Genomic DNA, 13,576 nt, shown 5'->3' on the forward strand with positions numbered 1-13,576 from the left:
ACAAGTCCACCATGTTCGTGCATAAACAAAAATGTAACTGAAACCCAAAATAAATTCTATGCTACACACTAAATTCTATAATTTTCAATACATGAATGAATACCAGGTTATGGTAAGGTTTTACAGCTTGACAGTTAAATAGTCAAATTCCTACTTCTACTTCTCTATCTTACTATCTAAACCCCAACAGACATAAAACATTTTACAGGGATTGCTAGTTTAAATTTACACAGCAGCCAAAAGCTGGAATCCTTTAAGTCATGCAGTATCTTCCTCTTCTCCACACCCTCCAATACTTCAGAGTGTCTCAGAAGAAAGCCAGAGACTCTAAAGACAATTCCAAAAACAAGAAGGCAGAAGGGGGATACCAGCCATGGCACTGCCATTCATGATGAACAGGAAAAATGGAGTGTGCTTCAGTTAGTGCTCCACGTGCTTTTAAAGGATACCTCTAAGAATTCATAGTAACACTTGCATAGTTTTTTATCCCCGATACAAATTCTTTGGCTATACAATATCCCAATGTAAGTTTACCTAGCTCTTTCCTTAAAGCATACATTTATGAAATTATTTTCTATCACTTTCCTGGTCTGTTTTGCTTGCATTTGATAAGTGATTAAAACAGTAGAAAGACAAGATGCAAAAAAAGACTGGACACAGCAGAAAATGACTGAGTGAATAAAGTTACTATTAAAAAGGGCACTGATCTCAGGAAAAAGACAACAGAAATGAAGGACATGAGATATAAAAGAAAAAAAAACACAACTATAAATTCAAACCATCTTCTTAAGAGCAAAATGCAAACCATCAACTGCCAACCCAGTTTTCACTGGATCCAAAACATAAAAATGACTCTTCTGGTGCGAAATGAGTGGGAGCAGATCACCCCAATGTGCCTCTCACACTCAGAACCAACAGTCACTTGCTGGTCAGGGTTTTAGATCTCATTTTTTTTTTGGGGGGGGGTGAATGATGTTATTTCCATTTTCCAAGGAAACAATGCTGTTGGCCAAATGAGAATGATCAGTGTTTCCATTTATTGATTGTGTTTAACTGGACTACATCTGAGATCCAGCATGTCTTATCTATGATATCTTCTGGACTCAGTGTTCTCTGGAACAACAACACAGGCCAGAGTTTTAACAGTGTTGACTCAGAGCTTCAAGAAAGACAGAGAGAAAATGCTCTAAGCCCCTGTGGTTCACACTATTAAAAAAAAAAGGCGGGGGTGGTGGGGGTGGGGGTGGTCTGGAAAGATGACTCAGCAGTTAAGAGCTGGCTGCTCTTCTAGAGGATCTGGGTTTGATTCCAGCACTCACATGGCAGCTTACAACTGTCTGCAACTCCACTTCCAGGTGATCCAATACCCTTTTCTGGCCTCTGTGGTCACCAGGCATGAAAGTGGTATTCAGACATATGTGTAGAAAAACACACATACACAGACAGTAAAAAAACAAAAACAAAACTGAAGAGAGAAAAGGAAGGAAGGAAGAAAGGAAGGAAGGAAGGAAGGAAAGAAGGAAGGAAGGAAGGAAAGAAAGAAAGAAAGAAAGAAAGAAAGAAAGAAAGAAAGAAAGAAAGAAAGAAAGAAAGAAAGAAAGAAAGAAAGAAAACATGCAAGAGGGTCACTTGCAGAAATGAATGGAGCTTAGTTGTATCTGGGCTGAGATTAGCTTTCCTCTTACTGGGCATCCAGATCCTGAAATCTATTGCAGCTCAACAGAGGTGACGTGCACTCAGCAGTCTGAACACACTGCAAACTCACAAGGACATGCAATCTTCCTGAAGCACAACTTGACAGCATGTGTCAAACAGCTTAATCATGTGCTTGATCCAATAAGTCAATTTCTGGGAATTCCTAAGGAAATAATCACTAATGTAAAAGATTTAGCAAAGCTATGTTGACATTGTCAATAATGGCAAACAAGGAGAGACAACCTAAATGCCAAATAGGAAAGCATGGCTAAATAAGTCATGATTCATGCAGACAGTGGGACAAGACAACTTCTATAGGGACCTGATGTGGACTGGCATGGAAAGCTATGGTAGTTTAGTACAGTGTAATCTTATTTCAGTCACTCAATCTCTCTCTCTCTCTCTCTCTCTCTCTCACACACACTCTTCTCTCTCTCCTCTCTCTCAAACACACACACACACACCTGAGAAGAACTACATATTATGAATATGTTCCCAAGAAACAGAACAAGATTTTTATCATTTATACTGTTTTCTGAGTCAGAAACTTTACATTTCAACCTTCTAAGTTGACAGAAATAAGAGACCTGAGCCTGGTACCTGGCAATAGCCTTAGGTTTCCTGTCTGGCAGGTCTTTGTACTGGAGAAAGAGCCATCCTCTTTATAGTGGGTTTTCCCTTTGGCATTAGGCTGCAACACTGAATACAACAAAATCTCCACTTGCTGGGGAGGTGCAGTCTAGCAGGAAGAAAGAAGCCAACCATTCTGAGATGGCAATCATTAAGGAAACGCTGAAGAGACATGTTCTCTTCTCAGTCTGGGAGATAAACAAAGGTTTCCAAGGAGGAATGCTCATGAATGCACGCTGTTTACACTGACTAGAAGTCTAGCCAGTGAGGAGGCAAACTGTGCAGAAGAAATAGTGTGCTAACACAAGGCACAGCAAACAGGCTCTGCTAAGAGTTTGACTGAAAATATTTGAAGGTAGACAATTTAAGGGAATAATGTAGGGAAAAAAGAGAAATATTTCCAAAAAATGTACTGATGAAAATTTAAATCTAAGTCAGTAACGATGGTGTGTACTGCTGATGTGATTGCAGGCTGCTGTCACAGCTGCACGGCTCTAGCACAGAGGCCCTAGGCGGATCTCCACGCTAAAAGATGACTAACTTTTCAGAACAGAGATAACATCTGACTGACTGGACTTGAAAGTGAGCATTTCCTACCCAAGCGAGGCACAATCATGAAGCTATGGTCCCAGATATAAGATATGCAAAGACTGAGGCAGGAGGATGACTTGAACGTAGAGTTCCAGACCAGCTTGGGTAACATAACAAAACTACTGTAAGAAAACAAATCAAACTCAATAATTACAAATATGTAATTGTAAAGTGATCTTTTTCCTTTCCAGAAAGATACAAATTTGGCAAGATGTACATAAAATATACCATTTTAGGAGAAAAGTATCATGGCACATAATCTGCAATCTCAGCACTTAGAAAGCTGAGGCAGGAGGATCATGAGCTTCAGGCCAGCTTGAACAACACAGTGAGTAGTTAGACTATTTGCTACAGGGTGCGACTGTTTGAGAAACAAACATAGCACCGGTGAGATGGATGGCTCATCAGCTAAACCTGACAGCCTGAGTTATATTCCTGAAACTCACAGTGTAGAAGGAGACAACCAACTCCTGCAAGTTGTCCTGTGGTTTCTACAAACATGCACTGTGGCATGCCTCTAAACACACACACACATACATACAAAATCACACACACAAATAAATAAATGTCATCATACCCGCCCCCACAACATCTTTTTAGGTTAGGTATAATACTGACATTTACACAATGTAAACTTTTGCTTAATTTTGGTATTGGGGATAGAACCTCGGGCCTGCACAAACAAACATTTACTTTTTCTTTGGTTTTTGTGTACCCGCAAGGCTACACAAAAGGCATCACTATCTAACTTTAAACATTTCCTCAACCTAAAAAGAAACCCTGTGCCTCTGATTACTTCCCATTCAGGCACAGCCCTGACTATTCCAGATGCTAACAATGAAGTCATGAAATGCCTGACCTTTAGGTTTAGCCTTCCACTTAGCATGTTTCCAATGCTCATCTATGCTTTCATAACATGGATCAGTATTTCATTCCTATATAGGACAAAATTAATATAAACTGTATGGTTGGAGTGTATTTTGTATACTCACTCATCCACAGATGGATGTTTGAGTTATTTCCACCTTTTGACTGGCAGCCACATTGCTATGGATACTCAAAGGCATGTCTTGGCATAGACACCAATTTTCAATGCTCTTGGGTACAGATAGAAGAAGACAGACAGAAAGACATGCTAGACTTCATTTGAACTGTGTTTGATCGCTAAAGCACTACTAGGGAGTTTCCAAAGCAGCTTCTGTACAGTCACAATAGCACCTTGCCAACATCTCTGACTGTCTGTTCTTTACTGTAGCCACCTGTAATGACAACTGATGCTAACCCCCTTCCTGTGCACTGTCTGTGACAAATGGAACATGGGGCCTTCCCCCATGCTGAGCTTCAAGAGTCCTAACCCACCTGCCTGCACATCTTCACCTCCATGATGGTGTTATCTGAAGTGCCAAAGGTTGGTAAGGGCTTATTAATTTACATGTCCCCTGGAGTCTTTTGTCTCACATTTAAGCAATCACTGCCAACACCAAGTTGTTGTTTTTTTTTTTTTAAGATTTATTTACTTTATGTACATGAGTACTCTGACCACATGTACACCTGCATGCCAGGGAAAGGCATCAGGTCCCAGTATAGATGGTTGTGAGTCACCATGTGGTTGCTGGGAATTGAACTCAGGACCTCTGGAAGAACAGTGCTCTTAAGCTCTGAGCCATCCATCTCTCCAGCCCCAAGACAGGATTTTTCTGTGTAGCCTTGGCTGTCCTGGACTCATTTTGTAGATCAGTCTGGCCTGAAACTCAGAGATCCACCTGCCTCTGCCTCCCAGATTGCTGGGATTACAGGCATGTGCCATCATGCCTGGCTTTCTACAAGATTTTAGTTCTTATATTCAAGTGTCTGGTCCACTGGGAGTTAACTCTTCAATATGGCAGGAGGCAAGAATTAAGCTTCATTTTTCTTTTTTAGTATCATAAAAAATAGAATAGAATGCTTTGTGAATCTGCATGTCATCCCTGTATAGGGGCCATGCTAATCTTCTCTGCACTGCTTCATTTTATTGTACATGAGCACAGCTTTATCCTGTTTGGTGGGTATCCAGGGGCCCCAGGACCATACACTGAAAGGACGTTCTTTCCTCATTGTTGTTAACGACAGACGAAAGGGCTCATTATGACTTAAGACCCCTTGTCATAAGCCAGGACTAAACTATGAGAGCCTTGTAAAATAAATCTGAAATAGGGAAGTAAATCCTCTAAAGTTGCTGTCTTTTTGTTTGTTGTTTCCAAGAATTTTGGGCTATTGTGTATATCATGAGTTTCCCATATAATTTTAGGATCAGCATGTTACTCTGCAATATAAAGGCGGAAAAGGTTCTGTGAATCTACATAAGTACTGCCATCTTAATGATGCCGAGTTTGTTCATCATGAACACATTTTCCCACTTATTGGGGTTTTGAGGTCTTTGCACATTTAATGCTTTCGTACAGAAGTCTCACCTTTCTGCTAAATATATTCTTAATGTTTTGTTTTCAAAACTATTTTAAATGAACTGTCTTTATTCCTTAAGTTACTCCTCACCCTTCTCCCTCCCAAATTTCAGGGCCTCCACAAACTAGGCAAATGCTTTACCACTGCAGTGTAACCCTAGCCATCTGTCCCTCCCCAATCTGGATAATCATCCCTTAACAGGCACCTATTTTCAATAAAATTATGTCAAATCTGACTAGAGAATGGCTTTGGACTCTTTTCCAATCTGGATGCCTTTCTTAACTATCCTGTTAATGGTCACTCATAAAGAGATTTTATGTGTTTTGTCTTTGATAATGTCCTCACACAGATAATATCAAATTCTGGCATTAACCAGCAAGCCTGAGTTTACTTAGGTATTTATAAAACTGAGTCTTTTCTTGATGCCCACTTGTTAATACACTGGCATGCTGTTGAAGCACACGAAGTGGCTTGGTAAGACTGATGACGAACATCTGTTAAAAATTTCACCACATTATGAGCACATAGAGTTGTTTACCATCTGAGTTTTAGGTTGAATTAATTGGAAACATAAAGCCTACAACAAAAGCTACATAAAAATATAGCACATCACATATAATTTTTGTGTTCTGTTCTTTCCACTTATTTCAAGAGCTCTCCCACTACATATTTTTGTTTTGTGTGTTATGTAATATGTTATAATTTATTAAACATTTTACTAAAATCAATATTAATTTATGAAAGTGAACTAATCATATTTGAAAACATTATAGTATAAACAGACCAAAATACTATTTTATACTGAATATAAATGAGTACAAATGTTCCCCACTGCTGAGTTCATGCTGAACTGGCTTGAGGGGGTCACCTAGCTGCACCTGCTGCACATGCTTGGTTTGGCTGCAAGCTTCAGTGTCACTGCTCTGCCTCTCTGGCTGCCTCCTCCTTTCAGCTTGGTTTTGACCTCACTCCTGGTAGGGGCAGATGTTGGTGACACTGGGCATCATGTTCCCACACACCGTCCAGAACCACAGAGAGCTCATTTCTCCTGACTCCAGTCTCCTGACTCTTGAGCAGACCCTTGAAGGCAGGCCCTCTACTTTGCTTTCAGCCACGGGGGCCTGAAGGGGGGTGGGCAGGGGGGATGTAAGGGTGTGAAGAACTATTTCAAGAATGGGGATCAATAGGGTGTGCTTTCAAGGATCTATCTTGTCCCTGACTGCTCCCCACTGTCCTTACTCTACTTCCTTCTCTGCTTCCCAGACACTAGGAGGCAACTACTTTATCACACTGTAAAAACAATGAAACCAGCCTGATACAGACTGAAATCTCTCAAACTCTGAGCCAAAATAATCCTTCCCTTTCAGGTTTTTCCTCAGAGTGTGTGTGTGTGTGTGTGTGTGTGTGAGAGAGAGAGAGAGAGAGATATGTATGTATGTGTTTATTTTGTCACATTATTGTTTTATGTTCTATGCACCACTAAAAGTAGACTAGTTGACAAACATAAATCAGTAGACATGTACCAAACAGTTCACTCAAAACACTGAAAAAGATCAAGAGTGTGTGTGTGTTTTGAAGCCCTCATCCAGAAGGCAGAACACAATTATCAAGTACCAAAAGCACACAAGGCAGAAGACTCCCCAGGCGACTGTCTATTTATTAGCAGCTGCTTTTCTACACACACTGGTGAGGTGACATAAGGTTAGGGCTTTGATTGACTTCCTCATGCTGTCTTCTGTCAAAAAGGAGATTGGGAACTGGAGGAAGAAAAGAACATGGTATTCTAAAATACAGCTGGTGTCACTGCCGTCTGCTGCTAAGCACCCACCCTTGCCTCCCACATCTTCCTGTTAACAGCCTCCTGAAGAACAGAGCCCAGTGTGCCTGAATGAGACTGTGCTCCCCCTCCCTCAGCACACACACTACCACTCACTTCAGGCCCCCATGGCTGAAAGCAAAGTAGAGGGCCTGCCTTCAAGGGTCTGCTCAAGAGTCAGGAGACCTGTCAGAAATGAGCTCTCCGTGGTTCTGGACGGTGTGTGGGAACATGATGCCCAGTGTCACCAACATCTGCCCCTACCAGGAGTCAGGTCAAAACCAAGCTGAAAGGAGGTGGCAGCCAGAGAGGCAGAGCAGAAGCCCCAGTGACACTGAAGCTTGCAACCAAACTAAGCAGGGCCAGCCAACTTCCGCATGTGCAGCTAGGTGACCCCCCTCAAGCCAGTTCAAGTTGGACCTTTTAGGCACTTATGAATGGAAACTATGACCAGAATCTAAGATGTCTGTTAATCCACTAACTTTCCATCCTCCTGCTTGGAAGAACTGATACGTGCTGCTGGAAGAAACAGAAAGCTGCAAACAAATGGCTTTTCAGGGCAGCTGGATGCACTCCTGCCCTCTACGTCTTCCCCAAACATAGACTGTCCCCTCAGTGGTCCCCTGACTTCAGGTGTCCAAAGTTTGCATCCCCACTACCATGTAGCTCTGCACTGCTAGCTGAAGGAATACTGGCCTCTTGCCTCAATGACTGAACTACAAATCCACACCAGAGCCAGCTCTTCAGTATCTTCCCCTGCTTGCTCTCCGCTCGCAGCTCCATCACTGACTCATACTATTTCCTGGTCCACACATAGACCCCTGGTACCTCTGTCCTCAAACTCTGGCCAATCCAGTGTTTTGTTGCTCTATAAACTGTCAAATACCTTTTAGGGATCCATCCTTAGTTGTCTCTGTCCAATACTGTGTTACATGTGTATAATGCTATAATATTTAAGTAAAAAGTAAAACCTGAATCTTCAAAATGTAATGCTTATCATCAAGACTTTTTTGTTCCACAAAAATATTTTTAAACACACACACAAAAACGTAAATGGGCTGGAAAAATGGCTTAGTGAGATTAAAAGCCCATTGCTGCTCTTCCAGACGACATGAGTTCTAGTCCTAGCACCCTCATCAGGTGGCTCACAACCACATGTAACTCCAATTCCAGAGGATCTGATGCTCCTCACCTCCTTAGGCACCCATACTCACAATGCAACCACACACACTATTACATTTTTCTTTTTTAATTTAAACAAAGGAGCTACAACGTTGTTCAGTTGGTTGAGTGCTTGCCTAGCATGCAGGATATCCTGGGTTCAATTAATAGCATCACATGAACTGGACATGGCAGTGCACAGCTATAATCCCAGCACTTGTAAGGTGGTGGCAGGAGAATCAGAAGTTCAAAGTCATTGTTGGTTACAGAGTGAGCTCAAGGGCAGACTAGGTTACATGAGGCCATGTCTCAAAAAATGAAATGAAATAAAATGGCCTACTGGTGCAGAATATAGACTCAGGTTCATACCATCAGCATTAGCACTGATGCTGTTCTGACTTGGACATTCAACATACATTCCTTCATTTTACACATTTCCCATTAACAGTACATGCTCCTGGAAAGTAATTCTATACCAAATGAGTAGTTTGGATTTTAAGCACACATTTGTTTCTGCCACCTTTATAGGTGGCTGACAACTGCAGGAGAGTGATCATGAGCACTGGCTGCTCTTGAGAGGATCCCACTTTAGTTTCCATTACCAGTGCAGAGTATCTCACAAACTGCCTGCAAGTCTAGCTCAGGGCATCTAAAACTGCCCTCTTAGGTCTCCAGGGAACCTGCACACACACATACACACACACACACACACACACACACACACACACACACACCCCTATACCCATTAAAAAAAACATAATGAAGATAAATTTAACAAGAACCATTTTTTTTTTTTTTTTTTTTTGTTCTTCCCTGACAAGACACAGTATTCTCTGTCTTACCAGAGCTAAGTAAAAAAGTACTTTTGGTGACTGGGGAGATGCTCAGTGGATAAAGCATTTGCTGTACAAATGTGAGGACCTGAGTTTGGATCTGCACAGCATATGTAAAAAGCTGGGCAGGCATGGTAGCAGCCAACTGTAATCTTAGCACTTAGAGGTAGAGTCAGAGAATCCCAAAGGCAAGCTTGCTAGGCAAGCTGGATTTGGCAAAGTCCAGGTTCAATAGTCCTGTCTCAATAAAGTGGAGAGCAGTTAAGGAAGTTAATCTGATGTCTGTCATAGGACTCTGTTTGTACCCATACACATTTAAACATACACACATACACAACACCCACCCCCAAATAGTACTTTAGGGCTGTTCCCATATAGGTCCTCCTTATAACTCCAGACATAGTTGTGCTTTCCCAGCTTTTGTCTGTTTGTCTGTAAGCAATGAACCAGAACTTGAGAGAAGGACCAAATTTGGGTGAGGACACACTGTTTCTCTGATACTGGATCCCAACTTTTTATATGAATAAGAAACCAGAGAACACCCGACCAAGTCTGTCAGAGCCTACACCTCCTTTGATCATGTCTACACTTCACTCTCTACACCTCACAGCACCTAATGTATGAGCACCTTGTTTTAGGAAATGTATTGATGGTGACTAAATCTTCTAGACTGAGACTCCTAACAAACAATTCTAAGAAGCGAGAAGTTAAAGTCTTACTAAAAACAACCTATTCACCATGAACTGAAGTATCTATGAGAAACTTCATTTCTGGAAAGACCATGCTTCCAATGAGTTTCTAATGAGAACTAACATCTTACCTGCCTCTCTCTATTTTACATTTTCTAGAAAGACAGCAATAAATTAAAAAGCTGATTCCAAAATAGCACATTTGCTGATTATGAAGTTTTTGATCCCTTCAGAACCTTACTTCAACTGGGTGGGTAGGCATATTATGTTCCCAACACTTGGAAGACTGAGGCAGGAATATTAGTTCAGGTTCAAGGCCAGCCAGAGATATCAAAGTAAAACAAAAGATAAAAATAAATAGATAAATAAATAAATAAATAAACAAACAAACAAACAAACAAACAGAAGACAAAACCTTATTTGACCTATTTCCTCGCTAGAGCAGTAAGTAACCTAGAAGCCGGGAAAGTATAGATGTGCCCAACCCAAAAATGCTAACACCAGCTACAAGAAAACCAACTCTGGGCAAGTGATGTGTGAAAATATTAGGAGCCTTAGAGAAAGCCTTTGTATTATTTATTGTACTAGGGCCGTGTGTGTGTGTGTGTGTGTGTGTGTGTGTGTGTGTGTGTGTGTGTCTGTGGTGTAAAGCCAGATTCCTGTCAATAAAAGTGTGTTTCTCCTGTCCCAAGAGGTGCTGTAGGTGTGGCTGCTGTGTCACATTGCATCAGTCAGAGAGCAGCAATGTCTAATGCTCAATGTTCTGACCTGTAGACATCTGATTAGTAGCATAAAATTCCCTGAAAAAAGCAAGCCTGAGGCAACCAGCACTCCAACACCATGAGGCCCCAGACAAGGAGCTAGCCTGAGATAACCACCAGCCCAGCACCGTGCAGCTGGACAGGTCATGCCTGAAATGACTCCTGACAAGAGCCATAACACATGAGCAGGGCATAGCACTCCAAAGACCATTCCTGAGACAATCCCAGACACACAGAGACCCTGGGCCCCACTAAGAGGTGCAAGTAAGTGGTGGACAAATGGAAGAGAATAAGAAACAGGCAGATGTTGGCACAGTGAAGAAAGACAGAATTGGAGACTCAAGGGTAATGAGGAACAGCCTGATGTGAGTAGCTGGTGATCCCATGTAGGATCATGGTAGGGTCCTTGCCTGTGCTACCAATGGGAGTCTTAGTCTGTGGCTCTGCAGCAGAGGAAGTCTGTTATCACCAAAGTTCAGGCAGACATCCCTGGTCCCTGGTCTGGTCTGCCACCCAGAGGCATGTTGATGTCTGAGGGCTGTGTAGAATTTGCCCCACCCTTCACCTGGGTATCCTGGAAGAGCTGGCCCTGGGGGCATGAGGGCAGGAGAGCTGACCCAACTCCTAGCCAGCTGCACATTTCTGGAGTTTCAGGTTAGGCTGCCCTGAGGATATAATTGGGGACAGCTGGCCCTGCCAGTCTCCCGTGCAGTGATATGGACAAGGGAGGGACAACCTCCCTCCCCTCTCCCCTTGCAGCAGATGGAAGATCTAGCCCTGGGATCACTCGAGCAGAAGAGCTGTCCCTGCCTCTCACCAGCTGCAGTGCATGGGAGAACAAGTCCTGCACCTCACCTGGGCATCACAGTAGAGTTGACCCTGGTGTTGGGGGCACAGGCAAGCTAGTCCTGAAGGCATGAGTGTAGGACAGCTGGCCCCACCACTTGTCTGCTTTTTAGTGACATAGGTGAGGGAGAGATGCTGCTCCCCACCACCCCTTGCTTCCTACAACAAGCAGTATTGCTGGCCATAAGATCACCAGAGTGTGAGGACTGGCCCTGCACCTCACCTGGGCAGCACAGTAAAGCTAGGCCTAGATGTAAGGGTTGTTGGTGAGCTGGCCCAGGAACTGAGTATGTTAGAGACAGCCCTGCCTCATGTCTGCTGTGCAGCTGTGTGGTTGAGGGAGAAATGCCTGACCCTATCCTTCACCTGGTCAGTAGAGCTGATCCTGATGGCAGAGGCATAAGTGAACTAGCCCCAAGAGTGTGAGCATGGGAGGACTGACTCTAATTTGTCTGCAAGGTGGCAGCATGGATGAGGGAAAGATGCCTTGCACCAGTCTCACCCCTTGCCATCAACAGCAGGTAAGAGAGCTGGCACTGGGATTATAAGGGCAGGAAAGCTGGCCATGCCCCTTACCTGCTACAGTACTCAGTAGAGTGGGCCCTGTACCTCACCTGGGCAGGCCAGTAGCCCTGGCCCTGGATGTGGGGGTTGTAGATAAGCCAGCCTCAAGGGCCTGAGCGCAAAAGAGCTGGCCCTGCCTCTCGTCTGCTGTGCAGTGGTGCAGATGAGGGAGAGATGCCCTCCTCCTCTCCATTGTCCCTTGACACCCATGGCAGGCAGAAGAGCTGGTCCCAGGGTCATGAGAGTGAGAGAACTGGCGATATCCTTCACCAGCTGTAACACTCAGAGGAATGGGCCCTGCACCTCGCCTGGGCAACAGAGTGGAGCTGACCTTGGTAGAAGGGGGTGCTGGTGAAACACACCCAAGGTCATGAGAGCAGGAGAGCCAGTGGGCTGACCAGCTCAGATACTTCTCACACCCAAATCCAGGGCTTTGAATTGGCCCACCCGAACATCTAACCCACCAACAAACTGGTGTGCATGAAGGGGGCCAGTCCTACAGGTCCAAAATTACAAGATCTCCATGACACAGGGCAATAATAGGATATCGAGGAGGAGTCCAAGTAGAGTTGTAGTATTGCTAGAGAGCTAGAGGCCTTATGCCAGACCAAGGCGTCATTGCAATAAACATTTGCAAGCAAAGAAATGTGGACAAAAGGGTATACTGTGAGACACACTGTGACACACTACAGCATCCACAACAAGATTTTTTTTCTCTCTCTCTGTTTAGGGTATGAGGAGTCGGGGAGCTGTGTGGGATTGGGGTGCATAATATGACATCCACAAAGAACCAATAAAAAGCTTTTTTAAAAATTTGCTCCTGCTGTTAATGTTAGCAACAATGACTTAAAACAATACTACTCCCAAAATACCCCTTTCTTTGGACTAAGAGTTTTAAAATTTTGCATACAGTGTTAGGTAAAGGCCACTCCTGCACTTGGGAAGACCATCCTTCTGGAGGAAACTGGCAGCAGTTCTTGAAGAGTGAGGCTGGGAGTGAGGGTTTTTGTTTTGGTTTGGCTTTTGTTCTGGAGAATCAACATTTGACTGGTTTCTGACCTTAAATTCAACACCTACATCAAATAAAATGTATGATGATGGAGAGTGACATACAGTGACATCTGGTAAGGTTATGGGCTTGACAGGACTTTTAAGAATACTGATTTGTCTTGTACACTGTCATTAATATCATTCTTCCAGATAAATACAGTATTTACCCTGGAATGGAAGGAATAGAATAGAAATGTGACTAACTTTCCTAGCAGTAGAAACGAACATTCAGGGATGTGGTATGCAAAGGCAGAAGGTCATCAATGTATTCCTAGTGCAGATGAGAGACAAAAGCCTGTGTCAGAATGTAAGCAATAGGGAAAAAGTCTATGAGTTAACTGTCAGTGTAGACCAGACAATGATACTCTGTTGCAATCATGTTACTGACAGAATTTAGAAAGAAAATTTCTCATACTACACAATGATCAGCTCTCATCTGGAGTACCTGAAGTCTTAAGCATGTACACATATGGGGATGAAGAGATGCTTAGCAATTAA

At 43.1% G+C, this 13,576-nt stretch overlaps 1 protein-coding gene, 1 non-coding gene and 1 pseudogene across 6 annotated transcripts in view; 1 reads left to right on the plus strand and 2 right to left on the minus strand.

Moving 5' to 3' along the window:
* The window catches only part of Kiaa0232 (KIAA0232 ortholog), a 68,604-nt gene that overhangs the window by 29,908 nt on the left and 25,120 nt on the right, over positions 1 to 13,576 (minus strand). The gene's annotated exons all lie outside the window — the stretch shown is intronic.
* LOC129689193 (U6 spliceosomal RNA) lies at positions 4,847 to 4,949 on the minus strand. The gene has a single exon (XR_008722061.1). It is a non-coding gene; the product is annotated as a U6 spliceosomal RNA (small nuclear RNA).
* LOC129689218 (small nucleolar RNA SNORA17) lies at positions 10,539 to 10,655 on the plus strand (annotated as a pseudogene).

Source organism: Psammomys obesus, unplaced genomic scaffold, assembly GCF_907164565.1.
Source record: "Psammomys obesus unplaced genomic scaffold, mPsaObe1.curated_primary_1811, whole genome shotgun sequence".
NCBI lineage: Eukaryota > Metazoa > Chordata > Mammalia > Rodentia > Muridae > Psammomys > Psammomys obesus.